We start from the raw sequence: 17,790 nt of genomic DNA, 5'->3' as shown, positions 1-17,790 counted from the left end.
TGTACTGACCTTTCTGCTCCCTCCTATCTCCAGCACTGGCAGATTAGCTGTAATCCCCCCACCCCTGCTCCCCCACTTCCAGAGCCTGTTCCTTTTACACCCTTGCCCCTCATTGGTGGAATGACCTAACAACAGATATCAGGACTGCTCAGTCCCTGACCACCTTCCGGCACCTCCTCAAGACACACCTGTTCAGCCAGCATCTGTAAACCTCACAACTCTTGACTATACTGGACTATATGACACCCAATTGTACCAGTACTTGCATCAGCTTGCACTTGCACTGAACTGCTCCGTACCTTGCCGTATTCTACTACTGCACTTAATTATAACTGTTTCCTGTATCTTGTATACTTGATTTTACTCTACTTATTTGAAATTGTTCTTATCCATGTATCATACTTACTACATGCTCTAAATTTATTCGTATAAGCAAAGATTATTACTACAAGTTCAACTGCTCTTAGTCAAACTCACTCTTAAATGTAATTATTTACTGTATCCTTTATTTTGCTGTTTGTGACGGTAGAATCCCTGCACTGAAAAGCTTACCTCCCACCAGCAGAGGGAACAGGAGTAACCTGTGCATCCGGCAGGCTTTGGCAGCTAGGGAGTTCATTTTCTGTAGGAGCCGGCTTGTTAGGAGGCTGGTGGAGGGGAACAATATACACCCGGGTTCAATCCCAGGTAAACAGGTAGGGGGCAGAGCTAAGGTGTACAAAAGGGGCATTGTCTCCACTAGTCAGAGCAGTGTTCCCGGGACCAGGGGAGAGCAGACTGTGCGCTTGAAGAAAAACCACTAAACTCTTTTAAAAGCTTTGCCTTTTGCAGACTGACGAGGTACACGGTTCTCCAGTCCACCAAAGAGTATACCCACACTCCAGACCATTGAAGAGTGTTGCCTGTCTGCAGCACCTGACTCTCTCTATACTACAGCTCTGCTGTTCTCCTGGTGAAGCGCTTCCACCCTGGAATCCCTGTGAATCTGAACAGCACGTTATAAATAGTTCACTGCATTTAAAGTCACAGAGTGCACTATTTTTGTTTTTGTTTATTTATAAACTTTTTGTTGCACTTCGTGACATGCACATAATAAAAACCTGTTTTCTTCCGCACCCCTCTTTCTCTGTGTGTCATTTAAAGGGCTTTTCACACTGCTATTTGAATTTGATCTTATTTTCTGCTGATTTTACTGTACTTTATAACTGCTCATCTGTAACGTGATATTCTGTAATGTGATTTTTTTTGTAATGCGATACTTTGTACTGTGATATTTTGTAACAACTGTAAGTCACCCTGGATAAGGATGTCTGCTAAGAAATAAATAATAATAATAATAATAATAATAATAATAATAATAATAATAATAATAATAATAATTTTGTAATAAAGCCACGCATCAGCACTTTACCAGGCAGTATTTTTGTCATTCTCTTCCTGGCCTGACGTCACCACCAAGCCATCCGTGTGACATGACGTTAATGGTGGGATAGACTAAAGAATGCTTAGCAAGAACTAGAAGGTGTTTTAAAAGCTTGGCTGCATAATAGCTAACAAAAACCTTTAACTCATTAAGATTTCATTAAATGCCATTAAAGCTTTTGAACAACATAACAACACTAACTATACAAAATACAAATAGAGGTGACAAAATGACAAATGTTTAATTATCTAGCGTAATGAGAAAAAAACTAATTATGAAAACCATGCCTTGTATAATCTCTGTATCTGAATTACCCAAGGATATTCTTTCTTAATTGTTTTAATTAAGAGATTTTTTACAACAATTAACAGGTTTTTTTAAACATGAATTTCCCTGCTAAATATTTTTGTGTGCCTAATATTAATATTACAGTACAGGACACTGCTATGATCTTTTGGAATGGTGGCATAATTGAGCTTGTGTCAGTGGAAGGCAATTACAAGGTTAAATATTACATGGTTGTACTTCAAGGTTGCATCTACCACTTTAGTCATAAAATTAGAACAATTACTTGTGCCAGCCCTGCTTTTAAAGAAGGGAAGCAATCTCCACTCTTTTTTTGTTTACAAATGTTTTATGTAAACATATTTTCTTTTTGAAAATAAATAAAACACATTATTAAAAGCAATACAAAATAACTGCACCAGCCTCGAGCAGCAGTAGAATGTTATTATTGTATTCTGACTGACAACACTTTTCACATCTGCATAACGTTTTACCCCAATTTGGCTGTTAAATGCATTTTCTCCACTAGCCAGCAGAGAAAAGAAAACAGTAGTCCATCATAATTTATTTTAATAAACTTAACTGTTACACAGTGCCAACTGTTACACAGTGCCACTAACATACTTTGCATGGGCAGCAGTGTGGAGTAGTGGTTAGGGCCTGGACTCTTGACAGGAGGGTCGTGGGTTCAATCCCAGGTGGGGGACACTGCTGCTGTACCCTTGAGCAAGGTACTTTACCTAGATTGCTCCAGTAAAAACCCAGCTGTATAAATGGGTAATTGTATGTAAAAATAATGTAATTGCATGTAAAAAATAATGTGATCTCTTGTAACAATTGTAAGTCACCCTGGATAAGGGTGTCTGCTAAGAAATAAATAATAATAAAATAATAATACAATATTTTCAAAACAAAGTTGTTAAGGCAGAAGAGAGGCAGACAAAATCAAGCACATCCTATTGACTTAATTAGCTAAACTTTAATAAATGACCAACAAAATAATTATATACCATTCTGTACCAGTGACGGCTTGTGACTTCCAAGTCAGAAGAGGCACAACTACAAACCTGTTGTTTCATCAATATGCCATGCAAAAAATGCTTCATTAATGTATTTCTTGATCTCTTCTAGCACAGTAAAGGAAATGGATGAAATCAAGTCATTCTGTATATTTTGCCATCCTAGTAAATATGGTTGCTTGGGACCACTGTGAACAGCAACACGATCAAGTAACTCATCATAGCGAGCAATTATTTCTCTAAGTTCCCTGTAGTTTCCCCTGTTAAGTGAATCTGGTGTTTCATCATGACCACAGAATGCTAGTTCCTACTGAGCTAGATAAGCTGTATCATTTATAGATTTTTACCCAGATCAGTAAATCCATACTTTGTCCCTGCGAACTGCCAGAGCCAGCAAAACGGTTATTAGCTGCACCTCCGGTCAGTCAATCCACTCTCTCATACCAGCCACTCTGAAATGACCTGTTCTTGTTAGAATTTTGGTAGTAGCCTGCTTTCAGATTGTATACAAAGTTGTTCTGTGTAATCTAGCATGGTAAACTGAGTTTTCATCAACAATATTATTCTCCATTCTATCTTTAAAAATGCCTGCACAAGTTAAGACCCAAGGGCTAAAACGACGATAAAACAGCTGTGTTTAAATATTTACATTTTCCTACCGTTAGGATGGTGTGACGGGGTGCCACATATATATATATATATGTGTGTGTGTGTGTGTGTGTGTGTGTGTGTGTGAGATCTTTCATTCCGGGTTTTGCCCGGGCAGACCTAGGAGTGCCCAACAATGTCCGATCAAAGTCCAACATGGATCTCAAAGATCTTTCATTTTATGTTTTGATGGGACAGAGACAGAGCTATGATTGAAGAGCTTGTTTGACCTGTCTACCTGAGTAGCATCATTTACTCAATCACTCATCTCATTCATAAAATAGGCATATATTTAAAAATGTATTTTTATTGACAACATGACTATAAAATATTGAATGACATATATGACTAATTTATTTTAAACAAATTATTTTTAGATATGTATTACATAGTTAACTTACACTCTCAGTCACTCCGCTGAGTATGCTCTCCAACTGCTTGTCATAAACACTGTCAAACGTGAATCAGCTAGTCATTCATGTTCCACCCAATAACTGCATCGATCTCTCTGATTGGACAGTTCAATACAACTACTTACTATTTATGTATGTTATTATGTTATACTGACCTTTTTATACGCAACTGTCAATGGGGTTTCTCATGTTAATTTTTGTTTCGATGTTGCGGGTAATATTGTTCCGAACTGTAATGTAGGTTTTATATATCTCTCGATTCCTATCCGGCTGTTGCCGATGGTACTACGCAAGTGTCAATGGAGTTTCTCATGTTAATTCCTTGTCCCAAATGTCTGCCTGTCACTCAGAACAGGAGTGAAAGAACAGAGGGAGAGATTCAGACTTTGCCCGAGAAGCAGTGCGCAGACCGTTGTTGGTTTCAGAATTTCTGAGCTAATTTATCAATGGAGTGTACTTTACTTGTAGGGTGTTGGTGTTTTACCTACAGACATGGGGATTACAAGGGAAGGCATCCATATGCAGGCAGACAACCAGTACTAACCTGGGACTTCCTAATGTAGGGCCTCATTCACTAAACTGTAGTAAATGACCAGAATTAACGCATGGCAGGGGGAAGCCACACTGCACGCAAAAATGAAGCAGCTCTATTCAATAAGCTAATTATATGCACAAATAAAGAGAGCTGAATGATTCATTTGCAAGTTGTCACATTATGCAGAATTATGTACAAGGTTTACACCTTGTACATAAATACAGGTATTTTGCTGGCTCAGTGGCTGCAGCACCGGAATCGGCCCAGAATTTGGGACATTATCTCAAAAGCAAAGTAGCCCAGAATTTCTGACGTAAATGAAAACAGGGGCAGTCTATATGTAAAACTGTGATTACATTAGAGATAAACTAATGTATCCTGTAACAAAACTGTAATAGTGTGGAAGATTTATATTTGATATTAAAATATATCGCGGAAACGATTATAAATATTTGCTATTTGAAAGAAAAAAGTACACCACCACAAAAAGACAATTCTTACATTTGTGCATAACATGATAATTCATATAAATGAATAACCCATAGTTTGTTATATTAGTACAGCAAAATACCACATTATATTTTAATTGAAAGGTTGTGGAAAGCAGATCTCTCTCTCTCTCTCTCTCTCTCTCTCTCTCTCTCTCTCTCTCGTAAGTGTAAGTGTAATGTTAAAAATGCCTGCAAGCTTTCCCACTCATGTGACGACATATTCATGTGACAGACATGGACCAATCAAAATGCGAGACTGTTATGTGGTTCCATCCTAAAAAGCGGGCCTGTGTTATACCTCAGAAAATGGGTACTTCTGCATTTTTTTCTTTAATTTTCTCCAGTACTCTGCTACTAGCCAATCCACTCTTTTGCTCAGTCATGGTACACCCTCTGTTGTAATCCCATCAGAGTTTCTCAGATAATTCTGCACTTTCCATGGCTTCTTGAAGTTAAAAAAGTCTTTTCCTTTCGTTGAGACTCCATAGCTTCTTTAATTTCCAGTAAACTCAAAATACATTGCTTTGTGCAGTGTATCATAGTGACATTGTATGGCATGTTTGCCTTGTCATCAAAATGATTCAGTGAAAAAATAAACATCTGGCTAACGATTTTGGAATCTTCTGTGTTCCATCTCCACCTTTCGCTTCCGTGACATCTCCAATTACTTTTTCACTACTGATTTTAAATTTGACACAAAGTAAAATAAATAGTTTAAACAAGCCTTTGCTTCGCTATCCTAAATCAAAGTTATGTGCGTGAGGAAGTGGATCCTGTGTGCTATTTGATTGGGTAATCTTACTACCTCTGAGCTGTGATTGGCTTAATGGAAATGCCACTCATACAATGCAGAAAGTACATGTTGAATATGCGTGTTATATTAAAGAGGTGGGTTGTTTTAAAGAATTCCAAAATGAAACAGTACATCAATACAATTGTACATCAAAACATTCAGCTTTAACTGCAGCCTATTTAATAAACTGCGATTTACACAAAAAAAAGCCCTGCTAAAGTGGGGAATTACATTACATTTCCCACAGAGGACAGGTTTACAGGATGTGTGCTGTACTCACATAGCATTGTCACCCTGATCCATGGAGCCTGCTCTGCAGGGTGGCAATGCCAACGAGGAAGAGAACTAAGGCTGTGTCTTATCAATCAATATTTTTCAAGTAAGCAGAACAAAAAGAAAAACACGCCATTGCACAACATGACTTTTATTGCATATGCATTAAAGCAGAAAGAAAAATGGCTTTTTTTTACATCAGACAAGGAATACATGTTAAAATTAAAAGGTAAGCAGTGCAGTTTCACTTTGCCTCTGCCTGTCCCCTGCTGAGTGCTGTGTCTGTTGATCGCTCATTTTCGGTCAGTGTAAGCCACCTCCACCTTTCACAATAAGCTACTGACCAAAAGATATGCCAGGACTGCTGGGGCTTTTGATATCACGGTGGTCACGGGTAAGTCTCTGACATTATCGTTCACATTAAATTAACACTCACAATACATGTAGTGTGTATGGTATGGTATGTAAATTAGCCAAATACTGTGCATGTAAATTAATGCGTTCTCTGTTAGTAAATGGGGCAGTAAATTTTGATTTATCACGCACGTTAGGCTCACTATTTTACATGCACGCTAACTCTAAATTTAGTGCCCTTTCGGAAATTAGGCCCTAAGAGAGACAGAGATTGTAAGAGTAGTTTGATTATTGCTTTACCTGCACTACCTCCTTTCCACCACAGGAGGAGTCAGTCTGATATTTCACCTTGGGGAAATGTGGGTTAGGAGAGTTGCTGTGCAGAACAAAGGAGACAGAGTTTAGGAACAAAATAAGTAAAAATAGAGGGTATTTGTAAAGTTTGTGGACTGTACATGGTATTGAAGATTCTTGGGTAGCTGACTGAGTTGAATAGGTCAGTGTATATCTAGCATACCAGACTTTGCATTGGTATACAATTATTTTTGCTTCTCACACCCCTGACAAGGAGGCAGAGGTATAAGTGGAAACTTGGTTACTAAACTTGAGAGATCTACTGCAGTGCAGTACTTTACCAGTGCAATGCTTTTGTTTTGTATTCACCCTGTCTACCTTGTAAGAGTTTCTTTCATCTTCTATCATATGCCAAAAGTTACACTGTGGCTGCCTGCCAATAGCAGTAGAAATGCATTTTTAAAGAAAGTAAATAAAAATAAAAATAAACATTTCCCAGATCAGAATAATTCCTTAGAAATAAAAAAAGACACTGAGACCAGCTGAAGGAAACCCTCTTATTAGACAAACCAGTCAGAAAAAAAAAGTAAATTCTTGAAATTGAGAATGTGGCAGCCTGCCAGAATTAAAGTGCACATTACAGAGATCAAGTTTAAATAGCAAAATATACTGTACCACAGGGCTGTTAATCAGAATACTGAGAAAACCACTAACATCTGAGACCAATGACTCCATTTCCTTTTCCCTAAATGGAAAGGTACTATGCACATACAAGATTGAGGCAGATGAGTATTTAAAATCAACAAAGATAAGAAGACCAAATACCTTGTCATTGTGGGATATCACAGGGTAACAGGTAATAAGCATTTTACTGAAAAGAATACTATGAAACGTACAAATGGGATGATAATACTTAATAATGTCTCATTAGTGTGTTGATAAGAATCAGATTGGCTGCTTTTGTGTGCCTTTATTTTCAATGTTTAATTACAATTGAAAATGCAGCCATACAGTTTTAAATAAACAATGAAGTCTATGCAGTTGATCTAAATGGTGATATGTACAAATACTGTCATTAAAATAAATATAATAACTCATTAAAACAGGGTGCTCCTTGGAGATTTACATATTTTTTATTGACAGAAAATGAATTTCTACAATATAAAATCATGTTGTAATGTATATTTGCATATATGCATGTATATATTCATTTAACTCCTTGTTTTTTTTTAACTGAAATTGCATTGTTGAGCTCTGTAATGAGTTTGACATGTGTTGTCTTATATAGAATAAAAGGGTCATAGTTAACATTTCTAATCCATTACATTTTTCAATTGTCTGCATGAAAAAAAGCAATTACACGGTTTAGATGCTTTTTTTCCCCTTTCTGACCTAATGTTCCTCTTGCCTTTTTACTATATAGCTTGCCTCATCTCTCATAAAAAATGTATTTGAACAAAAAAGACAGCATCATGAAGATGTAAACTGGAGGTTCAGAGGGTAATGATGGATGAAAACTGTGCACACAACATTAACGCAAGAAATCCTGAGAATGATTACCTTCATCCTTTATAATAATGAGTGCTATGATTAGAACTATGATTATTAAAAAAAAAAAAAAACCTGCAGCTTTGATTCCTCAAATTTTGCTTGTTATAGTGTATGTCTTAACGCATGAATCCTTGTCATGCATTTTAATCCAGATCTATGAAGTTGTTTAAAATACCATTTAAAAAAGTTACATAATCCTGTCAATAAATTTGGTGTTAAGATTTAACTTAAGAAAACTGAATCTGGGCATTCTGCAAAAACTATGCTAATGAATAAAATTGACTACTGTACAAAACCAAGATATGAAGGCGCATATTAATCCGAATCCACAATAAAATAACGTAAATAATGATGGAATCAAAAAGAAAGAACCAAACAGTTTAATTTAATTCAGGCCAGGGTTCAGCCATACTTAAAGGAAGGCAATGTATATTGTCAATTATTAATATAAATTTTAGTTATCATTATGGTTTCCTGTTTGGATGGATATTTTTTCCTTTTATGAAAGCTTGTGAGATTATAACTACAGAATTTGTACACTTGTGAACAAGTTCATGGAAACCCACTCACTTACTAGTGATTTGCCATGTTAGGTAAGCACCCTTTATATACAAGGTATAAAATGGCTCTAGATTTTAATATAAAAGGATTGTAAAGGCATCAGCAATATTTGTTTCCACAAAAAAAAAAAAACATTTTGTGAAAACATCTGTTTAAATAAACTAAGGTCATATATAATAATGTTGTAATGTGTTGCTATAATTCTGCTTTAAGTAATTCATGTTACTTTTAGTTATGCTGTACATTTAAATCTTTTGAGAACACGGCAATGTATTACTGTATAGGAGGTGTTATGCAGGGTTGACAGATTACAGTAGTTTGATTTGAAAGCATTATCAATTGCATGTGTTTACAATTACAAATAATCTTGTACTGAACACACACTCTGTCAACAAGCCACAGAATAAAATAAACATTTTTACATGAGTTCAGTTTGTTAGAAAAAAAATTAAAAATCCAATACCTCTGCCAATGTCTGCTGTTTGCTGAGCATACAGCACCCATTTATTGACTTTTAAACTATGCTCAAGAGTTTTCCTTTAAATCTTCAATGGAATGGCTGCTTCTTGTTACATCGTCTATTACAAGGTTTACATCTGACAGGGATCTTAAATTATACCTTTAAACCTTGAAAAGCCAGTCAAAGAAACATTTGCATCATGAAGAGTGTTCCTCTACTTCAAGGCTGAGCTAAAAAGAATACTGACAATTGCCAAGCAGCCCTTTGAAGTCCAGTCATGTATAGATGTTTGTTAAATTTGAGCTGTGTTTACGAAAATGAATGCGTTTAAACATTCACGCTATTTTGGCAGCACCTTTTGGGTAATTTGGGTTTACATTAGTTTTGTTTAAGGGGGAGAAATTCTCCTTCCAAATGTAAATGACCTGATTCATATAAAAATGAGCTACGTTTCTAAACTGCATGGAAACCACACCAATGTGAAATTCCACAAACACTTTTGTATATTTTATTAAAAAACTGTTTTTTATTTTTTATTTCTGAAAAGAAACACCATATATTTACCACGTAAGACATGTAATCTTTGATATAAATACACCTCTGGATATGTGCTTGTTTTGTAAAGGTGCAAGCAGGAAGAAATTTCATAATCAAGTATAAGGATGGTTCATAACCAATGATAATCGGTACATTGCAAAAAATAAATATACCTACATTACTAACAGAACATAACAGGCAAGCATATTACTGTAGAAACAAAGACTGATGCTCTGTACAATATTATGACCCTTAGGCAGTATAATGAAGAACTAAGTGGCTTTTGGTATCAGAGAGTAGCAGTTGCCAAAAATTACATGATGTAGCAAAAACATAAAAGGTCCATTACTTCAGACTTTATGCTGTGCCTCAGGTTCATTAATGTTTTTAATAGTTGAAAACAACATTTACTGTGAGTTGTTTGCCTGCATTTTTTTGGGGGGATCTTACTGCATATAAGCTTTAATATGTATTTCTGGTTAACCATTGCCCTTGACCTGAATAGATTTGTGGGACTAATGGCTTCCCAGGTGAGCAAACTACTGCCCATGTTATTGCAGAGATTCTTGCTGAATTGTAAAGAAAATAATAAAATTGCTGTTAAATTACCATCTCGCTGAATAAAAGTATTTTTTATATTTAGCAGTGTGTGGTTATAGTGTTGGAGAATAATGGTGTGTAGAAATAGGAATATGCAGTAGCTGTAACTATGCAATAACTTTGGGGATATTTCAGGGACACCATGGAAATTATTCACAGATTGTAAGGATGGAAAACTCTTGCTATATAGTAGCGCTGCAAATAACAAGGGTTAACATTATCATTGTCAAGTGTTTAGGGAGATACAGTTGAAACTACACAACTATACCAATTAGTTAATTTAACAGTTTTTTTGTATATAACAATGGAAACAAATACAAACAAGTGTTGGAGTCATTTAATGTCAGTATTAATTTAAGCATGACACTGTTTAAAAATGTAGCTTTTCCTCTACTACGACAGCATTTTTTTTCTGGCATGCCTTTGAGTGGGGACTTGAATAATACTGGGGAGTTAAGAGCGCTGTTGAGCAGTAGTTAAACCTAGTGACAGAGTAATTAGTAAGTTGACAGCACCATTTGCATTGAACACAAAGCCCTTGAGGGCTGCCATCTTGTCGCCTTTCTTTCTCTTAAACAATCTAAGACCTGCAATTTGCTAGGAAAGCTAAAGTATTTTTTGTGCATTTTCTGTATGGAAAAAAAAACACACAAGACACTTAAGGTACTGTCCTGGAGTCAAAGTATTATCTTCAGATCAAGGAGAAACATAACATGTTGCAAGTTATTACTGGACTTTCCATATTTATGCCTATAATGGAATCTAGTGTGTAAGATAACAAATGGCACAGAAAGATGTTTTTTTTACAACCTAGGTTTTACATAATACGGCTGTGTGGTAAGGATGACTGGTGCAGTGCAAAAGAGTATAATGTCCAGGCTGCCGTTTCCCAATAATAACAATATTTATTATAATCCAACAGAAAGTTCCACAAAATAATCCAAAAATTAAACAATAATAAGTCCTGCTACCAATCGATGTTATTGGGGCAAAATAACAAAAAGATTCAAAGTCCAAAAAGTAAACAAAACGACACGCCGTTAGCCACAATCCTCCGTGCACGAAAACTGTGCTCTTTTCCTCCAGGGATCGTGGTGCATGCGCTGTGCGGTGTTGTGCTGTGTGGTGAGGGGCTTGCTCTGGGGTTAATGCTGGCTCTCCGGCTACAGCCTCCCGTCCTCCTGCTCCTCTACTAAAACACAAACAGACACGTAACAAAAAAAGTAAACAAAACACTAGCTCCGGCCGGTCTCACTTTCTCCATGCAAGGGGAGGTTTTGACGTAGCTGCTTCCCCTTTGTACCCAGCAAACTCCTCCCTGCAGTCAGCGCATCGCCATGGTTTCTCCAATAGAGGGCTGCCCCGCAGCTGACTGGAATGGAATCGTCCTGAGTACTTGCAGCTACGCGCCCCTCCTAATATGGTCACCTTCCGGTTTCCACCTACCACCGAGGTGGCAGCTCTAGGAGGCAGCATACCTACCCCCTTACACAGCGCCCTTTCTAATCGGGAGGGAGATTTACAGTATCTATCCTTTCTCTCTCTATCACAGGCTGACACAATACAGGAAACACACACCAACTTTTTCTGAAAAAGGAGTGAAAGGGGAGAGAAGAGCTGAGTTATGTTTGACTGTCATATTGTGGACTAGAACAAGACTATTGCAGAGAAGGGAATCTGAACAGGTTAACATGCCAATTTAATAAATATTTCAATAGCAAACCCTTGTGTGCCTTAATGCTTACTCAATCTTTTAAAAGTGTATGTATTTTGTTTTTCATTTTAGAACAGCAGCCTTTTGTGTACATCAGAAATCCATGTGGCATTTTAAAAAGGCCAACAGTGTATCACACCACACACACTGTACAGCAAGACAACTATTTACAAGAAAAGTAATAGTCTCAGTCCCCCTGCAAGTTCAATGTAGCACACAAAAAGTACTACTCAGCGGTACTGTGAGACCCGGCGCTACACTGTCCCCCGCTCAAACACTTCCCGACCCGGGAAGAACCTGCTTCGGTCCAGTAGTGGAAGGGCAAGCGGTGTGGTCTTGCTGAGCGTCTGGTGGTGGTCTGCAGGCTAGGGAAGCTCCCAGTAGTCAGGGGCTGATTTGAGGGCAATGCAATGCGTTGTACACCTTGCTCCCAGCGCTGGTCTGGGTCTAGGTGAGACACAAAACCCTGAGTGGAGCTTGAGGGCGATGCAATGTGCCGTTCCTGTCTCTCTGGTGCGGGGGTCGGCTTGGGCGAGGAGTTTAGTCCGGAAGGAGAAGGTACGGGGGGGAAATAGGAAAGGACTTGTGGTGATGGTGCAGTTGGACCCAGTAGACAACCTCGCCGACCCAGGTGCTGTCGAGTTTGGGGCAACGTCCCTGTCTCCTCTTGGGACGGAAGACCCACACTTGTTCTCCGGGCTGGAAGGCTCTCCCTTTCTCCCGCACATCATAATTGTGCTTTTGGCATATACCAACTGCCAGGAGCTGATCTCTGGAAAACTGATGTGCATTGTCTAGCCAGTCTTGGAGCTGGCGGGCGTACTCTGGACCGGGTGGGGGGTGTTGCTGGTCTGGCGGCCGCCTGAAGAGCAACTCGACAGGTGTCCGGAGCTCCTTCCCCAACATGAGAAGCGCTAGTGTGCAGCCAGTCGACTCCTGTATTGTGCTGCAGTAGGCTAACAGGAGAAACGGTAGCTGGAGGTCCCGGTCCTTCTGGTGTGTGCTGGTGGTGATGGCGAGCTGTGCACCCAGGGTCCGGTTGAAACGCTGCAGTAATCCGTCGCTCTGTGGGCAAAGAGGGATGGTTCGCATCTTCTGGATCCACAACCACTGGCAGACTTCAGCAAACACCCGGCTCTCGAAGTTCAGACCCTGTTCCTAGTGCAGCTCCTGGGGCATGCTGAAGCGTGTAAAGAAACCCTCCAACAAGGCATTAGCAAAAGTGGTGAATTTTGATAAGGGATCCCATACGCTTCAGGCCATTTGCTGAAATAGTTCATCACCACCAGAACAAACCTGTTTCCAGATTCCTTGAGGGTAGGGGGCCAAGCCTGGCGCTGTTGTAGGGGCGCATGGGCGCATCGGTGCAAGACGACAGCAGTTTCGAGGGTCTGAAGGTTGTTGTACTGGCAGGGGTCTGTTTTGGCACTGCAGCCGCAGAGAGTTCAAGGTTGAGCTTCTGGGGAAGCAGCGTGAAGCTGGGTCGCGGAGGTGGCACGTCCCGCAGTGGGGTAAACTCTTCTGTATGCTGGCAGGTGTGGGGGAATGTGATTTCGGTCTGTTTCTCTCTATCCGCCCTCCAGAGTGCTCTCTTTTCTGGCTTCATTTCACACCAGGCCGCTTCCCATGCTCTGCTTCCGGCGGCAGCTTCTAGCGTTCCAATTCCAGAGGTCTCCATATCCCACTAATTTCTGACACCAATGTAGTGACGGTGTGCAGTGGGTTCCAGTGGGAGGGAGACGCTGCAAAAGGGGTTTCTTTGGCGCTAGAGAGTGCTCTTTATTGATCTTTGAATCAAGATTGGTGCTTATAAGTGCAGTTTTTTAGCTCTTTTTAATCTGGACTGGATTGGCGCTTATAAATGGTGCTTCCTACAGATGTCAGGACTGCCCAGTCCCTGACCACATTCCGGCGCCTCCTTAAGACTCACCTCTTCAAAGAGCACCTGTAGAACTCCTCTGTTTGTATCCTGGGACACTATCACCCTTCATGTAAATGTGCTTTATTTTGCTCTTATCAGCCCCTATTTTACTGCATTTAATCCTGTACTTCAGAATACTGTAATCTGCCAAGTGTTTAACCTGTAGTACTTTGTATTTAATCACATCCTGATGTAACTATCACTATTTAATCATATCCTGATGTAACTATCACTATTACCTGCTGTATTATTGAATTGTGGTTTGTCAAACTTGTACTTTACTTGAACAAAAGTTATTGTATTTCTTGCTCTTATTGTATTACTTGTATTGTAACGCTTGAAATGTTTTTGCTTACGATTGTAAGTCGCCCTGGATAAGGGCGTCTGCTAAGAAATAAATAATAATAATAATAAATGCCGTTTATTATCTCTTTTAGCACAAATGGATTCTTAGCTCGTTCTATCTCTCCAAACTCTCTATGTCACTCACTCAACACAACCTTTGACAGCGCGCAGGCTGTGGCTTAAATACAGTCAGCTCTGACCAATCACCGTGCGGCACACAGACTCCGGGCTGGGCACACTCAACCTGGCAGACGGCAAAGAGCGAACCTGACTGGAGACAGGCAAGCAACCAAAATCACAGACACACCACTCACACACTGTACAGCAATACAACTATTTACAAGAAAAATAATAGTCCCGGTCCCCCAGCAAGTTCAATGTAGCACACAAAAAGTCCCACTCGGAAAGTACTGCAAGACCCGACGCTACAGTATTCTATCAAAAGTACCAAAAGAGAGGTACAGAAATGTAGGCTATACTTATAGCAATCTTGATATTCAAAACTCAAAGAAGATCTGCTTCTGTTATTTCTTTCAGATGTATGCCTGTCAAGTACCTTGTGAAGTGCAACTGCTTGTATCATAGTCAATTTCTTTCACTTCTATAAAAAGATTGCTATTTTAGGCTGCTCACTAATGTATGACACGGCTTTACTTTTATACAGCAAATAAACACGTTCTTCTGAAACTGAATTATGCATGTTGTACAAATGCATAATAATGTGGCTGATGAATTAATAACAGCAGCACATTTTTGAATTGGGACAAATTAGTTAGAGAAATGTAATTCCTCAGAGTGGCAAGAAGTTATGAGTCTGATTTCTACCCAAAAGATTGTGAGAACAAATCTCACTGGGAGGTGGCCTGTCACACCTACTTAGAAGATGTTTTCAGTGGCACGGATCCTATGCAGATAACAGTAACACACAATTTGCATCCAGTTTTTAATTAAAAAAAACACATAAACGTCTAATACTCTTAACAGATGAACTAATACAAAATAGTGCATTTAACCATGTGAAATTACCAAAAGATTAAAATATGTATTGAACTGTTTCTTTAATTAATTATTCTTATTTTTCTTCCACTTTATTATTATTATTTATTTCTTAGCAGACGCTCTTATCCAGGGCGACTTACAATTGTTACAAGATATTACATTATTTTTTACACATTATTTTTACATATAATTACCCATTTATACAGTTGGGTTTTTTTACTGGAGCAATCTAGGTAAAGTACCTTGCTCAAGGGTACAACAGCAGTGTCCCCCCACCTGGGATTGAACCCACGACCCTTCGGTCAAGAGTCCAGAGCCCTGACCATTACTCCACACTGCTGCCCATATACACATTTTATACACACTTTATACACATTTAGCTTTATTACACCACCTTTCCTAAACCCCCCATTTTTTTCAGACAGGGTATTTCAAATTACTTATTGCTCTGTTTTATTTTCTATTGTGTTTTCTGACCTTATTATTATTTGAATGTACAGCAACATAACCACGACTACAATTATTAATATGACTATTACTAATAATTAAACTAAAACTATATGCTTTAGATAGAGTGCATACTGCTTTGGATATTGTTTATTAGCTTTAAACCACGCTACAGGATGAACCACACTGAGCAGACACATTTTATGCAGGTCAAACACTGTCAGAAAGCCTGTGAGCTGGATGGGAGTTTGACGAGCTGTAGGCTGGGGTAGTTCTTGCATTTAGATCAAACAAAAGTGAAGGTCGGACTTATCATGGAAATTCAGAAAAGCTTTGCACACTTTAAGGAATTTTCAAGGTTCTGAAACACGAGGCAACGTTTTAAGCTAGTTGTAAATTACAATTTCAAGCAATTCTCTCCATGGGCAAAATTCAGGCAACAAAATCTAAACATTATTGATTTGAGCAAAACATGGTGACATTTCCTTTAACAACTTAACACAAATTACCCAAGAAAAAAAAAAAAGATTCTCATGTTAACAGTCCAACACCCATTGATTAATGTTCAAAGTTAAAATTATGCCATACAATTAACTACTTCAATGTATACAGTACCATCACTTTGGTATCCAAAATAATGTAACAACTTGTTCACTGCAAGAGACCTTTTTTTTAACTGTATGTGACTGTGTTAAATCAAATGTTGCTGATTTTGAAGGGCTTCTAATTCTACATATTTTATGTACCATACATTACATCCATGCTAACAGTAAGTTCATCAAGGCTCTGCAGAGGCATGTGCAGTATTTTATGGATGGAGGAATTGCCAGGAATAACTCATTTTCATTAAAATGTTGATAATAGATTAATGGAATAGTTTTATTAACCCACTAACCACAATAAACAGATCAAGTTATCAGTATGTGTTTGCAAATATGTAATTTGTTAATTATCTAAAGAAAGTGTTTAGCAATATATCTTCACTGTTTCCTTACCTTTTATGATGTTTGTAATCATTCTGCACTTTATATTGCAATTCATTTTCACTAGTACAGCTAATAAACAATACTTCAGCGACTGGAAGACATGTAAATGACCCACTGGATCTGTCTGTCTGGGATCAAATTGTCTTACAGCACATTCTTATACAGAATATGTGTATATTTTTCAATAAAGTGTGACACAGATTAATTTTCCAAATAGAAAAACAATTCTGACAACATGAATAAGAATAAAATATGAGTGTGTGCTGTCTATATGACTACTATTTATTCTATTATTGTTCCACCATTTGACTTCAATTTAACGTTTGCATCTAAAATGGTATGTTTAATGCTTAAGAACAGTAAAGGATTTTCTTTTATTGCACTTGATGGATTAGAACATTTTAAGCATCACATATGGCTAGCCTATATTGCATCTATCCAGTTTGACTGAACCTTGGAGTAAGCACATACTGGTTAAAGAACATCCCTGTTAATCTTCCATTGTGATATGATACAAAAATTATTTACAAAGAGTTATTTGTCAAGCATTTATATCTTCATTGTGTTCTCATATTTTCCCTTCCTGTGAAAGCAATTTCTGGAGGCCACTATTCACAATCCATTGGGGTGGCAGCGAACCCTACTGGCCAGGCACCGGGTGAACTGAGACGGACACCTGCATGGCTGGTCTTTGTCCTCCCGAGGTTGGTAGCTTGCTGACATCTGCTCTTGAGTTCCTGGGTTGGCTTGGTCATGGGATAAGGGAGTGCCAATTGAACCTTCAGTGTCAAAATGACTAAAAAGATGAAAAGGGAGTTAACTTGTACATACAGTACAGATTAAACTATACTGTTAACACTAGAAGGACCGGAGATATACTCATACCTAGAAGCCCCCCAGCAGTCTTTCTGACGGCTGTATTCAAAACACTGTAAATAGTATATAGAAAGGAGAAGCAGTCGGATGTAATTCGTTTTTTTTTTTTTTTTTTTTTTTTTATTGAGTACGTCACATAAACATTTGAACAACTGAAGCATATTATATATATATATATATATATATATATATATATATATATATATATATATATATATATATGCAGGGTCTGATCTAGGCAGGGTCTTGGTGGTGCCATACACCT

The sequence above is a fragment of the Acipenser ruthenus genome, chromosome 1 (assembly GCF_902713425.1).
Source record: "Acipenser ruthenus chromosome 1, fAciRut3.2 maternal haplotype, whole genome shotgun sequence".
NCBI lineage: Eukaryota > Metazoa > Chordata > Actinopteri > Acipenseriformes > Acipenseridae > Acipenser > Acipenser ruthenus.
This window is presented reverse-complemented; position numbering follows the sequence as displayed.